Source organism: Tursiops truncatus, chromosome 18 (genome assembly GCF_011762595.2).
Source record: "Tursiops truncatus isolate mTurTru1 chromosome 18, mTurTru1.mat.Y, whole genome shotgun sequence".
NCBI lineage: Eukaryota > Metazoa > Chordata > Mammalia > Artiodactyla > Delphinidae > Tursiops > Tursiops truncatus.
The window spans coordinates 11723670-11738711 of NC_047051.1; the positions used below are offsets into that span (position 1 = coordinate 11723670).

At 42.6% G+C, this 15042-nt stretch overlaps 1 protein-coding gene across 3 annotated transcripts in view; it reads right to left on the bottom strand.

Moving 5' to 3' along the window:
• Positions 1-15042, bottom strand: part of DCLK1 (doublecortin like kinase 1) — a 325943-nt gene that overhangs the window by 78804 nt on the left and 232097 nt on the right. The gene's annotated exons all lie outside the window — the stretch shown is intronic.

Here is a 15042-nt window from a genome sequence, read left to right on the forward strand (position 1 = left end):
GCCATGGAACTGGGAAGCACCTTGTTTTGTCATCTTCTCCAAAGACCTTTACCAAACGTCACAGAACTCATGCTGCACTAATTTGTGTGTTGCCTTTGACGTGTATTTGGTGACTCCCTCTAAAACACACACATGCACACACCTATGTTTTGTTTCTTTGTTTTTTGGGGGGCAGATTGAAGTAGGAAGCACTGAGAATGCTTTAATTTGCTTGCATTCTATGGCCCTGTCTTTCCTGAATGACCTGATGCCTGGGCCTCCTGGCACTGCACTGCCTCGCCAGTGCCTCTAATAGGAAGGGCTCTGAAGCAGGCAAGGACTAAAGAACTGTGGGCAGAGGCAGAATCCACAACTAATAAGGCATGGGATCCCCTAGGAGTTGACTGGAAAACAGGCTTTGTGAACATAATATTTTCTTCGCCCACTTTCTACATCACTTTACGTCTTGACATCACTCCTACAGGCTACGCAGATTGGGAAGAAAGGAGCAAATGGGAAAGCAAACACAGTACTCACAGTTTTACTTTTGGGACTCTAATCTTACCAAGCCAATGGCACATAAAGAAAAGGGGAAAGTGCACTCCCAGGAAAACAGCCGTAGCAATACTCAGCTTAAAAACAACAAAACAAAGCGACAACAAAAAGCTTGCGTTTACTAAGTATTCATTGCACATGCATCTCAGTTTATTGAAGACTTATTTTCTATGGACTAGTTAACGCACTTAAACCTTTTATACTGATATACTGGGTTGGCCAAAAAGTTCATTTGAGTCTTCCGTAACATCTTACAGGAAAACCCGAATGAACTTTTTGGCCAACCCAATATACACACATATATGCATATATATACACACACACATATTATCTCATTTAACTCTCAGGATAACTCTGTGAGGCAAGCAGTAGTAGTTTATAGATGAGGAGGCATAAAGATGATAAGCAACTTGACCAGCGAATACAGGGTGGAGGCCGAAATCTCTGCACTCCTTACCACCACTTTCCCTACTGCACCGGCCTTCTAACCTGCAGGGAAATCACACAACTCAACTAGTGATCACAACAGAGTATTCTGAGAGGGGAAGTACTGCATGTTGCTGTTGGAATCCTAACCACCTATGGGGTCAAGACTGGCCTACACCCTACAGAGAGGGTAAGAGGCAGTGAAGCCAGATCTTAAGGATTAGGAGGAGTTTGCCAGGGGAAGGAGGGTAGGGCACAGTGAGGGCAAGCGTTCCAAGGCAAGAGGACCACCTGCTTCATGGCTGGCACGGAGGAGGGAGCAAGTATGGTGCTCTGAAGGGACCTAAACAAGTTAGCATAGCAGCCAAGTGGCGTTGGAGGGAAGGACCTTACAAATGAGGATGGAGGAGGTGGCAGGGGTCACATAACGCAGGGTTTTGAAATTCAAGTTAAGGAGTTTGGGTTTTATCCAAAGCACAATGAGAAGCCATTGGATGATTTTAAGCTGGAACCCAGGGGATCAGATCTGCATTTTAAAAAGCTCTGAAGAGCTCCTACCCTGTCAAGAATGCTTGAGAGGGGAACAATAATGGCAGCAGGGACACTCCTTAGCCGAATGTCCAGGTAGGAGAGACAGGGGCACATTTAAAAGGTCCTGTGGTCAGAGAGATGGTGTGGCTCCACCTAGGGTAGTGCAGTGGAGGTGGAGGGAAATGGAAACATTCCAGAGAGACTGAAGAGGTAAAAGCTACCAGATGTGGTTAACTGACTGACTGAAGAGGATTAAGGCTAGAGGTGCATTGTATGAAGAAAGAAAGAAAGAAAGAAAGAAAGGAAGGAAGGAAGGAAGGAAGGGAGGGAGGGAGGGACGGAGAGAGAGAAAGAAAGAAAGAGAGAAAGAAAGAAAGGAAGGAAGGAAGGAAGGAAGAAAGAGAGAGAGAAAGAGAGGGAGGGACGGAGAGAGAGAAAGAGAGAAAGAAAGAAAGAAAGAGAGAGAGAGAGGGAGGGAGGGAGGGAGGGAGGGAGGGAGGGAGGGGGGAGGGAGAAAGAAAGAAAGAAAGAAAGAAAGAAAGAAAGAAAGAAAGAAAGAAAGAAAGAAAGAAAGAGAAAGAAAGAAAGGAAAGAAAGGAAAGAAAGAGAGAAAGATAGAGAGAGAAAGAGAGAGAGAGAAAGAGAGAAAGAAAGAGAGAAAGAAAGAGAGAAAGAGAGAAAGAAAGAAAGAAAGGAAGGAAGGAAGGAAGGAAGGAAGAAAGGAAGGAAAGAAGGAAGGAAGGAAGGAAGGAAGGAAGGAAGGAAGGAAAGAAGGGAGGGAGGGAGGGAGGGACGGAGAGAGAGAAAGAAAGAGAGAAAGAAAGAAAGGAAGGAAGGAAGGAAGGAAGAAAGAGAGAGAAAGGGAGGGACGGAGAGAGAGAAAGAAAGAAAGAAAGAGAGAGAGAGAGAGGGAGGGAGGGAGGGAGGGAGGGGGAGGGAGAAAGAAAGAAAGAAAGAAAGAAAGAAAGAAAGGAAAGAAAGGAAAGAAAGAGAGAAAGATAGAGAGAGAAAGAGAGAGAGAGAGAAAGAAAGAGAGAAAGAAAGAAAGAGAGAAAGAGAGAGAGAAAGAGAGAAAGAGAGAAAGAAAGAAAGAAAGAAAGAAAGAAAGAAAGAAAGGAAGGAAGGAAGGAAGGAAGGGAGAGAAAGAGGGAGGGATGGAGAGAGAGAAAGAGAGAAAGAGAAAGAAAGAAAAAGAGAGAGAAAGATAGAAAGAGAGAGAAAGAGAGAGAGAAAGAAAGAAAGAGAGAAAGAGAGAAAGAAAGAGAGAGAAAGAGAGAGAGAAAGAAAGAAAGAGAGAAAGAGAGAAAGAAAGAGAGAGAGAAAGAGAGAAAGAGACAGAGAAAGAAAGGGGGGGAGGGAGGGAGGGAGGGAGAAAACTTGCGTTGTAGGTTGATGTCATTTTTCCTGTTGGAGATGAGGAAACAGGTTCAGAGAGGTAACTTGCCCAAAGACGAACAGCTCAAAGGCAGCAGAGCCAGAACTGAGTCTCGCTCGCATCTTACTCAAAGAACTGCGCACTTTTCCCATGAGTGGCCTGTCCTGGCACCTCAGGAAATGTCAAGGACTCTTGCCCCTGTCTGGAGAGCTGAGGATGTGGAGGTTTCTCTCTCACTGGGGCACTCCAACCCACCTCCTTTATTGACAGCCACTAGGCTCACAGCTCCTACTTGTGTTGCCATCTCTCTGGAGAAATGAAGCTCGAGTTCCAAAAAGTCATCTACAATCAAACACTTTTCGAACATGATCTGCTTGTAAGTTGGGAACGACTGCATTCTTAAGGTCAGAGCTCTGTTCAGACTCTTCCTCTTGGCCACCTAAAAAGCATCCTCTGGCAACTTCTTAAAATGGTTCTTGACCTCCAGAAAACACCATACACCTTATGGTTGGATCACTGCTGGAATAATTAATTTCTTTTCATAAGTAAGTCTGACACATGTACTGAGTTCAGTTGTGTTTTAATCCTGTAATACCAGAAGTCCCTGAGCGCCAGTAAAAAAGGGCTTTGTCACTTATTTAATAGAACTCATTAAAATTCAACTAATAAATGGTGTTATTTTACAGAGGCCTGTATTAAATAATTCTTTATTTTGAATGGGAAAAATTCAACTTCATATGGTTGTTTTTAAACAGCCAAGCAGGTCTAACAATTAGTTATCTTAATCAAAGTCACTAACATCTGAATTACCGAAGTACTCATCAGATCCACTGCCTCATACCCAGTTCTGGTTGTCTTTGCTCAGATCTGTCTGGGCACATTTTAAACTCTGTATCTTTTTCTCTGCTTGTTACCTCCTGAATGAGAAGTGCTAAACTTTAGGCTGGCTTATTCTCATATCCCGTGATGATCAATTATATAACCAGCCACCAAAGAGCTGTGGAAGAAATCTGTGGGGCTGACTTCCACCCTCTTTAGTCCATGTCCCTCTCAGGGGCACCTCAGCCTATCAGGGACACTACAGCTTGCATCTGTCAAAGCACGCCACTCCCCATGAAAGATCCGACCTCACCTCATCCTTCATCATTTCAGATGCATGATCCTACTCTACTCATTGGAGCCATGAATTCAGGATTCTGTAATCAACCAGTCAGCACACACGGCGTGAACTTACCACGTGCCTGACTCTGTGTAGTGTTCCCTGTCTCCCGAAACTTACAATTGAATATGAAAGTTACTAAAAAAACTCTAGAATTGGGAAATACTTGGCTTCCTTGTTAGAATTCATTGCTTCTTTTAAATGACTCTAAGCTCATGTGTATGTTATGTTAGCAAACCCTTGGTGAATTTAAAGGGTTTCTTCCCTTTACAGTTTTGTTGGTAACAGTCTCAGACGGCAAGTGAAAACTAAATGTTTAAATGCCTCAAACCGGTCCCAAAGTTAGAACAATCTCTACGCAAGGCTATCTCATTGCAAGGTGACTAACCTTTTGGACTTGAAAACCCATCTTGCTGTTTCCCGATCTGCTCTTTGCACTTAAGATGGCTCATTTATTTATGCCACTGCACTTGCAGGCAGGGGAGGAGGGATCGAGTTTGCATGTCTATGGGTCTATGTATCCGACTGTGTGTTCAGGGGGCGGTGATTCAGGCATGCTGCCCAGGAGATCTGGCTGCTTGCCCCAGACTTTCCCTCTCTCCCTGATCGTGGAGGAGGCTGTAGATACTCTAAAATATGTTTTCCCAGCCCTTGTCCATTGCCTGCCACATTACTGAGAAGAAAACAAAAAGAAAAAAAGCAGATGGAGTCAACTGAGGCAAAGAGAAAATAGACAAGCGTCTAATGGGTGGGGGAATGCTTGAGAATAAATGCTTTTTTCCTAATTTTATCTTCGTAGGTGCTCACCTCATAGGTGAGACGGAGCCCTAATTTTCTCCATTTGTCTGCATTCTCTTAAACTGAGACAATGGGTCCAATTCAAAGGGACTATCTTATCTAGTGAGAACAATGGCAAGTGGGGAGGTCAACAGAAAACAGTGGGGATGGAGAAAGGAACATGGCTCTATGAATTAATTATTTAATAAATATTTACAAAAAGGCCCTTGAACCTCAGCAAGTCTAAGCAACTTGAAAAGATCCTATTGTTCCTCAATTCACTCATCTGGTCAACATTTACTTAGTAGGGACCATGAACTTGAAGGCACTGTAGGATGTGAAAAGAACACATGCCCTCCGAAACCTTAAGACTTGGGAGGGTAATACAGCATGTCACCTGTAGCCCAGTAGCCAAATCAACTGTCACAGGTCTGGGGAGGTGGGAAAGACCCTCACAGAGGTCGGCGGGGCCAACCTGGTGGTGTGCGCTTTTGACCAGAAGTGACAAAGGAAGGCTTCTAGAAAGTGATAGGAATAAAGGTAGGAGGTGGAAAAGTCCAAGGAGTATCTGGTGGAAATTTAAGTTGGTGTATAGGCTGGAGCACAAGTCCAGAGAAGACATGGGAGATACAGCTGCAAAGGAAGACTGTGGCCAAATCAAGACAGGTCTTCATCTGAGAATAGAGTCCAGACTTTATTTAGCAGACGGTAAGTAACGGCAACAAGTCTGACATCAGTGAGCAGGGCAGATGTCAGGGGCAGAGGACAAAGACAGGGAGGAGGCCAGCTAGCAAGTGGCTTCTGCAGCTGTGAGAAAGCAGAGTCCTAGGACAGCAGAGGAAGAGCCACGAAGACTGGTGACCAACGAAACGTGGAAGAGGAGGGGGAAAAGGAGTCAAAGACGATTTCAGGGTAAAAGGAAAGAGATCTCTAATTCAACAATAAAACAGAATCATCTAGAGTCCTCTGATTTAAAATTATGAAAATGTGTCAACCGGGATCCCAGAATATGCCGTGGTTATTATGAGGGCATCAGGCACTTAAGGAAGCAAGGATCAGGGTAGATGAGGGTCCTGGGACTGATGGGCTCTGGGTACTCTGCCCACACCCTACAAGGTACTGATTGCAGGGCAGCCTCTCCTTGGAGTTTAGCCTGGGAGTCAGCCCCGGGTCAGTCCCATAATGACCCCCTGGGAAAACATGCCCCCAGAAATGGACCCTGCACAGGTCACCAGTGGTGTCCTCGCTGCCAAATCCTATGACCTAGCTCCAGTTCTCATGACCTCCCTTCAGTTTTCATGCTACTTGCCCTCTTAACATTTCTGCCTCTTCCTCCATCTCAATACTTTCTGCCCCTTTGACTTCTGTTACTGCATTCTCATTGTCCCCTTGTCTCTGCTGATGTGGTTTTTTTTTTTTGCAAGATAGACAAATGAGTTTTTTTTTTTTTTACATCTTTATTGGAGTATAATTGCTTTACGATGTTGTCTTATTTTCTGATGTATAACAAAGTAAATCAGCTAGATGTATACATATATCCCCGTATCCCCTCCCTCTTGCGTCTCCCTCCCTCCCACCCTCCCTATCCCACCTCTCTAGGTGGTCACAAAGCACCGAGCTGATCTCCCTGTGCTATGCGGCTGCTTCCCACTAGCTATCTATTTTACATCTGGTAGTGTATATATGTCCATGCCACTCTCTCACGTCGTCCCAGCTTACCCTTCCCCTTCCCCATGTCCTCAAGTGCATTCTCTACATCTTTATTCCTGTCCTGCCCCTAGGTTCTTCAGAACCTTTATTTTTTTTAGATTCCATATATATATGTTAGCATACGGTATTTGTTTTTCTCTTTCTGACTGACTTCACTCTATATGAAAGACTCTATGTCCATCCACCTCACTACAAATAACTCAATTTTGTTTCTTTTTATGGCTGAGTAATATTCCATTGTATATATGTGCCACATCTTCTTTATCCATTCATCTGTCGATGGACACTTAGATTGCTTCCATGTCCTGGCTATTGTAAATTGTGCTGCAATGAACACTGTGGTACACGACTCTTTTTGAATTATGGTTTTCTCAGGAAATATGCCCCGTAGTGGGATTGCTGGGTCATATAGTAGTTCTATTTTTAGTTTTTCAAGGACACTCCATACTGTTCTCCATAGTGGCTGTATCAATTTACATTCCCACCAACAGTGCAAGAGGGTTCCCGTTTCTCCACACCCTCTCCAGCATTTATTGTTTGTAGATTTTTTGATGATGGCCATTCTGACCAGTGTGAGGTGATACCTCACTGCAGCTTTGATTTGCATTCCTCTAATGATTAGTGATGTTGAGCATTCTTTCATGCGTTTGTTGGTAATCTGTATACCTTCTTTGAAGAAATGTCTATTTAGGTCTTCTGCCCATTTCTGGATTGGGTTGTTTGTTTTTTTAATATTGAGCTGCCTGAGCTGCTTGTATATTTTGGAGATTAACCTTAGTCAGTTGCTTCGTTGGCAAATATTTTCTCCCATTCTGAGACTTGTCTTTTCATTGTGTTTATGGTTTCCTTTGCTGTGCAAAAGCTCTTAAGTTTCATTATGTCCCATTTGTTTATTTTTGTTTTTATTTCCATTTCTCTAGGAGGTGGGTCAAAAAGGATCTTGCTGTAATTTATGTCATAGAGTGTTCAGTCTCTGTTTTCCTCTAAGAGTTTTATAGTGTCTGGCCTTACATTTAGGTCTTTAAGCCATTGTGAGTTTATTTTTGTATACAGTGTTAGGGAGTGTTCTAATTTCATTCTTTTACATGTAGCTGTCCAGTTTTCCCAGCACCATTTATTGAAGAAGCTGTCTTTTCTCCATTGTATATTCTTGCCTTCATTATCAAAGATAAGGTGACCATATGTGCATGGGTTTACCTCTGGGCTTTCTATCCTGTTCCATTGATCTATATTTCTGTTTTTGTGCCAGTACCATACTGTTATCATTACTGTAGCTTTGTAGTATAGTCTGAAGTCAGGGAGCCTGATTCCTCCAGCTCCGTTTTTCTTTCTCAAGATTGCTTTGGCTATTCTGGATCTTTTGTGTTTCCCTACAAATTGTGAAAATTTTTGTTCTATTTCTGCAAAAACATGCCATTGGTAGTTTGATAGGGATTGACTGAATCTGTAGACTGCTTTGGGTAGTAGAGTCATTTTCACAATGTTGATTCTTCCAATCCAAGGATATGGTATATCTCTCCATCTATTTGTGTTGTCTTTAATTTCTTTCATCAGTGTCTTCTGGTTTTATGCATACAGATCTTTTGTCCCCTTAGGTAGGTTTATTCCTAGGTATTTTATTCTTTTTGTTACAATGGTAAATGGAAGTGTTTCCTTAATTTCTCTTTCAGATTTTTCATCATTAGTGTATAGGAATGCAAAAGATTTCTGTGCATTAATTTTGTATCCTGCTACTTTAGCAAATTCATTGATTGGCTCCAGTAGTTTTCTGGTAGCATCTTTTGATTCTTTTTTCTTTATTCTTCTCTGCAGTAGTTATTTCCACTATTTTATCTTCCAGGTCACTTATCCATTATCTGTCTCAGTTATTCTGTAATTGATTCCTTCTAGAGAATTTTTAATTTCATTTATTGTGTTATTCATCATTGTTTGTTTGCTCTTTGGTTCTTTTAGGTCCTTGTTCTTCCATTTTCTCCATTCTATTTCCACGATTTTGGATTATCTTTACTACCATTACTCTGAATTCTTTGTCAGGTAGACTGCCTATTTCCTCTTCATTTGTTTGGTCTGGTGGGTTTTTACCTTGCTTCTTCATCTGCTGCATATTTCTCTGTCTTCTCATTTTGTTTATGTTACTGTGTTTAGGGTCTCCTTTTCACGGGATGCAGGTGTGTAGTTCCCATTGTTTTTGGTGTGTGCCCCCAGTGGGTGAGGTTGGTTCAGTGGCTTGTGTAGGCTTCCCAGTGGAGGGGACTGGTGCCTGTGTTCCGGTGGGTGGGGCTGGATCTTGTCTTTCTATTGGGCAGGGCTGTGTCTGGTGGTGTATTTTGGGGTATCTGTAAGCTTAGTATGATTTTAGGCAGCCTCTCTGCTAATGGGTGGGGTTGTGTTCCTGTCTTGCTAGTTGTTTGGCATGGGGCGTCCAGCACTGGAGCTTGCTGGTCGTTGGTTGGAGCTGGGTCTTAGCATTGAGATGGAGATCTCTGGGAGAGCTCTCACCAATTGATATTATGTGGGGCTGGGAGGTCTCTGGTGGTCCAATGTCCTGAACTCAGCTCTCCCACCTCAGAGGGTAAGGCCTGACACCAGACCAGAGCATCAAGACCCTGTCAGCCACACAGCTCAGAAGAAAAGGGAGAAAAAAAATAAAGAAAATAATAATAAATTTTTAAAATTAGTAAAATAAAAAAATAAAATATTAATAATAATAAAAAAGAAGATAGCAACCAAACCAATAAACAAAGCCACCAAGGATAACAAGTGCTAAAAACTATACTAAGATAAATGTAAAAATCAGAAAAAAATCAGTCACAGACAGCAAACCCCAAGTCTACAGTTGCTCCCAAAGTCCACTGTGTCAATTTTAGGATGATTCGTTGTCTATTCAGGTATTCCAGAGATGCAGGGTACATCAAGCTGATTGTAGAGATTTAATCCACTTCTCCTGAGGCTGCTGGGAGAGATTTTCCTTTCTCTTCTTTGTTCGCACAGCTCCTGGGGTTCAGCTTTGGATCTGGCCCTGCCTCTGCGTGCAGGTCGCCTGAGGGCATCTGTTCTTTGCTCAGACAGAACGGGGTTAAAGCAGTGGCTGATTCGGGGGCTCTGGCTCACTCACGCCGGGGGAGGGAGGGGTACAGAAGTTATAATTGTAATGCTGGATGAGTCTGTGGCAGCAGAGGCCAGTGTGTGTTCAGCCTGAGGCATGCCGTGTGTTCTCCCAGGGAACTTGTCCTTGGATCACGGGACCCTGGCGGTGGCGTGTTGCACAGGTTCCCCGTGGGATGTGGAGAGTGACCTGTGCTCGCACACAGGATTCTTGGTGGCTGGAGCAGCAGTGTTAGCATTTCATGCCTATCTCTGGGTTCCAAGCTGATAGCTTCGATTCACACCCATCTCTAGAGCTCATTTAGGTGGTGCTCTGCCTTCTGCAGGCAGACAGGGGAAGAATCCCCTCTCCTCGCGCACCCCGAAACAATGGTCTCTTGCCTCTTAGGCAGTTCCAGACTTTTTCCTGGACTCCCTCCTGGCTAGCCGCGGCGCACTAGCCCCCTTCAGGCTGTGTTCACGCCACCAATCCCAGTCCTCTCCCTGGGATCTGACCTCCGACGCTGGAGCCTCGGCTCCCAGCCCCCGCCCGCCCCAGCGGGTGAGCAGACAAGCCTCTTGGCCTGGTGAGTGCCAGTCAGCACCGATCCTCTGTGCGGGAATCTCTCCGCTTTGCCCTCCGCAGCCCTGTTGCTGCGCTCTCCTCCGTGGCTCCGAAGCTTCCCCCTTGCCCACCCGACGTCTCCACCAGTGAAGGGGCTTCCTAGTGTGTGGAAACTTTTCCTCCTTCACAGTTCCCTCCCAGAGGTGCAGGTCCCGTCCCTATTCTTTTGTCTCTGTTTTTTCTTTTTTCTTTTTTTGCCCTACCCAGGTACGTGGGGATTTTCTTGCCTTTTGGGAAGTCTGAGGTCTTCTGCCAGCGTTCAGTAGGTGTTCTGTAGGAGTTGTTCCACATGCAGATGTATTTTTGATGTACTTGTCGGGGGGAAGGTGATCTCCGCGTCTTACTCCTCTGCCATCTTGAAGGTCCTCCTGATGTGCTCGTATAACTGCAGATGTTCCCCGTGGTTCCATTTTCATCCTTATCCTTACAAATCTCTCCTTGGGTTGAGGGGAGAGGTATTTTACATTTCTATTATTTAAATCACTACTATATGCCAGGGTCTCTCAAATACGCATTGTCAGCTCACACCTGACTTACACACTGTCCCTCACTACTTGCCCACTGGTGCTTCCGAAGCATCTCAGATGGGACAGGTCTAAAACGGGACCCCTTCCCTACCTCTCCTCCTCGATTGGCAAACCTGCTCCACATCTCTGATGCCTCTCTCTTCCTCTGGCCTCATATCCAGTGAAATTCCTGGTTTCATTTCCCTTTTGAAGTCTCCCCCATTTTCAGCGTTGTTGTTTCAATTCTGTCCTAACAATTCTTTCCAGGATGACTTCATGGAGCCTTCCTGGCTCTTGGCTCTTCACGTGTAGCCATCCCCCCTACCACTGTACCACTGTTTCCAAAATTCAGATAAAAATCAAATCATGGCCTTACTAAAAATCCCTTTTCACCCCCTAATACCTACAACAAAATTATGCCTTCATGGCCCTGTGCAATCTCAGTGCAACCAACTAGGCTACCACCATCTTCTCCCTTTCCTGTAATGCTACCATTCATTTTTATTGAACTAGCCACTGCTCCTTAAACATGCCATATACTTCCATGCCTTTGTGCCTTAACTCTCATTGTTTTCTCAGGTGGTGATGTCCTCCTGGCCCTTCTCCTGGCAAGATCCTTCATGTCCCAATTTATAAGTCTTTTTTCTCTGACCCTATTAATGAGATTTAGCCCCTTCTTTCTCTGGGCTGTCACAGCCCTTACTACACTATCATAGTGTTATATATGTTTGTTTCCCAACTTGAAGACAAGAACAGCGGTTTAATCATCTTTGTATCCTTACAAACTAACACAAGCCTGGCACACAGTAGATGCTCAGGAAATACTTATTTAACTAACATGGAGCATGAGCAGTGAGGACTTTACAACAGGAGTTGACATACAATGCTGCCCCCACAAAGACGGTGGGTCAAGATAACCGTTCAAAGTTTGAAGGACTATCTTTGGAAATACTCACCTGCTGAGAGTGAGAGCTAGGGGCAGTTGATGGGGACAGGGAAAGAGAATGGAAGGAGGATTCAGCATATATGCAGCAAAAAATTCTAAAAACACAGGGAATGAATCTTCAGCCCTCTTGATTTTCTTGGTGCATTTTGTTTTCAACAATTCGCTTGGAATGCCAAAGCAGAAAAGATCCTCTATAGAAAATACATGGCTGAAATCTCTACACTAAAGGAAAAAGACTGAGCTAAAAAATTAATAGCTAGCAATCTGCCTTTGAAGGTGTTTTATATAAATTTTAACAACTGACAAATTGGACCAGTAAGCTGATTAAAATTATCTTTGCTTCCCCAGCTTTGATTCTTATCTGCATATGTTGCATAAAATATTTTTATATAACTGTAAAAAAGTAAATTTTGACTAGCATAAATAAAAAGACTTCAGGATTTCAAGAGTCACATACAAGTAAGTTTTAAGCCTGGGAAATATGGAATGATGCTTCTGTCATGGTAGAAGGTCATTAACTAAGGCATCCAGATTTCCCTCTTTCAAATGTTCACTCTTGCAACTCTCACATCACTAGTCCATGGTGGGTTCTCAATGCATACTGAATGAATGAATGGTTGTTGCTATGAGTGTTTCTACCTTAGACCATAAGCTTCTGGAGGGCAAGAACGTGCATCAGCTCATGCTTGGATTGATGAATGTAAGGCACGACGGGGCACTCAGTTATGTTTGTCACGGCTTGTATAGATAGAGATTCTAAACAGAAGGAGTCACTCTACAAAAAAGAAAAAAAAACGGCCGTCCATCTAAATGGGAACAAAACTAAACAAACACACAAACCCATGTTTTTCTAAGGAATCCAAGAAGAGGTCAAAATTTTGAAATCTCTAAGTTTTTAAGGAGGACTACAGTAATGAAAATTCAAGATAGGTAAATGTGGTTTTCTTATACTTTTAATATTAAGAAAACAATATAAAGTAAAATGAAACCTTATCCATTCTTACTGAAATTGAATGAGTGCACAGAATACTCTTATTTGGGGAGATACTTTGTTATAACTTCCCTATGCAGACAAAGGAATTTGTTGAAAAGAAATTCACTTTTAAATTACACATTTTATGAGATGTCTGTGTTCCAAAGACAGACACATGAATAAAGATTCAACCCATATTAAACTCTCTTTATGATGCTCTTATGTATTCTTGTTCCTTTAAGAAGCTAAAACCCGTTTTCCCCATTTCTTAGTGATACCTCATTCAATGGCTCTGCACACAATTGTCTGGGGGCCCCTTATTCTTCTATTGTTATTAAGACTTCTGGTTTCCTTTCTTCTAGCTCCAATTTGCCTTCTTTGGACCCTTACTGTTACAGAGACTAATAATAATTCAACAGCTATATGAATTACGTTATCTATAAATTATTTAGGGGGCTTGAACCATGTGCTTCTTGAGTGGAGGGGCTGTTTCTTTCATCTCTGCATTATTAGCGCCTAGCAAGTTCCTGACACTAGCAGGCCTGAACTGGATATTTCTGAATGTCTAAATGAATACCTTACATTAATAAAACACCTCTAACTTTTTCTAGTCCCAAGAAGAGAAATGAGTAAGGAGCAAAGACAAGATTTACCAAGCATTCTCATTCTTATTCTAAGACTGACTTACAAAGGAAAGTTTCTGCCTACCACTGACATACATCCTGAAGTCAGGGTGAATCACTTCACCCCCCAGAATGCTGGTGTCTGGGACTAACGCTCAGGCTTCTGTTGCAAAGGGTTACGGTGTTGTAAATTTCAATCTTAAACTAGGTGCTGCATCAGTTATTTCCTTAAGATCAAAATTTTAATAAGCAGATGTGAAGAAGCAGGTATCAAGAGTGGCCAGCCTGCTGTATCCAGAGCACTGGAAGACCCACGTGCCAGCTCTGAGTTGCCACTATTAATTCTGTGACTCTGGGCCAAGCAGTTCCCCCAGCTCTACGCCTGCTTCCTCATTTAAAAAATAGAGTATATGATTATATAACAAAGAATAATGTCTTGTCTTGCTTGTTGTTGGGAGATTGTTGGGAGGATCAAAATAGATCAAAGAGATAAAAGTTCTACGTAAACTCCGACGTTTCATTTAAATGTAAGCCAACAATATGACCACAAACAACACGGGAACCTACAAATCTTAACTCTATATGATGCTCCAATCTCCGTATCATGCAGGAAGATGAATATTGGAAGGAGAAGTTTTAAAACTGAAGGAGAAATCATTTCAAACTTTAGGTACTTGTGTAAGAGGGAAAAACAAAGATTACTTAATGTTAAGTCAGGTTCATGGTGGAATGGGGCTTGGGACAGTATCAATGTTTAAGGAGTATTCAAGGAAAATTGTTCACATTCCAGTCCTACGATTTATGGAAAACAATGAATAGGCTATTTTCAGAAAATTCGGATACAGTCAATACAGAGATAATTCACTGCTCCTTTCCACGGTTTCAAGAGACAAACCTGAGTAGAGACAGGAATCTTAGGCTAGTTCAGTGGAGGGGCACAAGGCAGGTGATCCCCTGACATCCAGCATCTGCACTTTCCCCAAAAAGATACATAAATACCACTGGACTTCCTAAACCCTGCGTTTAGGTCCCGGGGAAAGGGAGTGATCTTGGGGTCCCTGGCATAATCGACTCATTTGCGACCGGGTACTGCTGCTCTATAAACCCCCTCTAAATTAGAATCATCCAGAGGAAGGTGGGAAGATTTGACAGCAAGTCAGAATCAAGAGACAGTCATCACATATTATAAGCTCTTATATAACCAGGAAATGATTGTATGATATCTTCTAAATCAAAATGCAAGAAGTTGAAAACTTGATATGTGTCAAAGGCTTATATTAAAGAAAACGTGAGCAGGGCTTTTAAATTCATTTTGGCCTAAAAGTTAAAGATACCTTGACTGAAGTGTTAATTCTTCAAGAACATATTGATTTTAGAATGGATCTGGATTCCGCTTTCTGTATGGAAACGATAACTCCCAGGCATGGCATACCTATCAAACATTACAAGTGATTGCTGGTCAAACCAACCAGGTTCTAACTATAGCGGAAAAGAGATTCAGGGAAACAACAGAAAATAGAAATGATTGTTTGAATCCATCTATCAATTTTGAAGTAATGTACCCTATGCATTTTAAACTTCTAAAGGGAATGGTTCCAAACGTTGGCGGTGACAAATACAAATACATTTAATACAGTTGCCTATCTCCTCTTTTGAGTTTCCAAAATTACTTTTGGTAAATGATATGTTCATCTTTATTTATAAGATTATAATTAAATACATTTATAAGACTTATATAATCTTAAGAGATGGTGAATAGTAACTATGTGACCA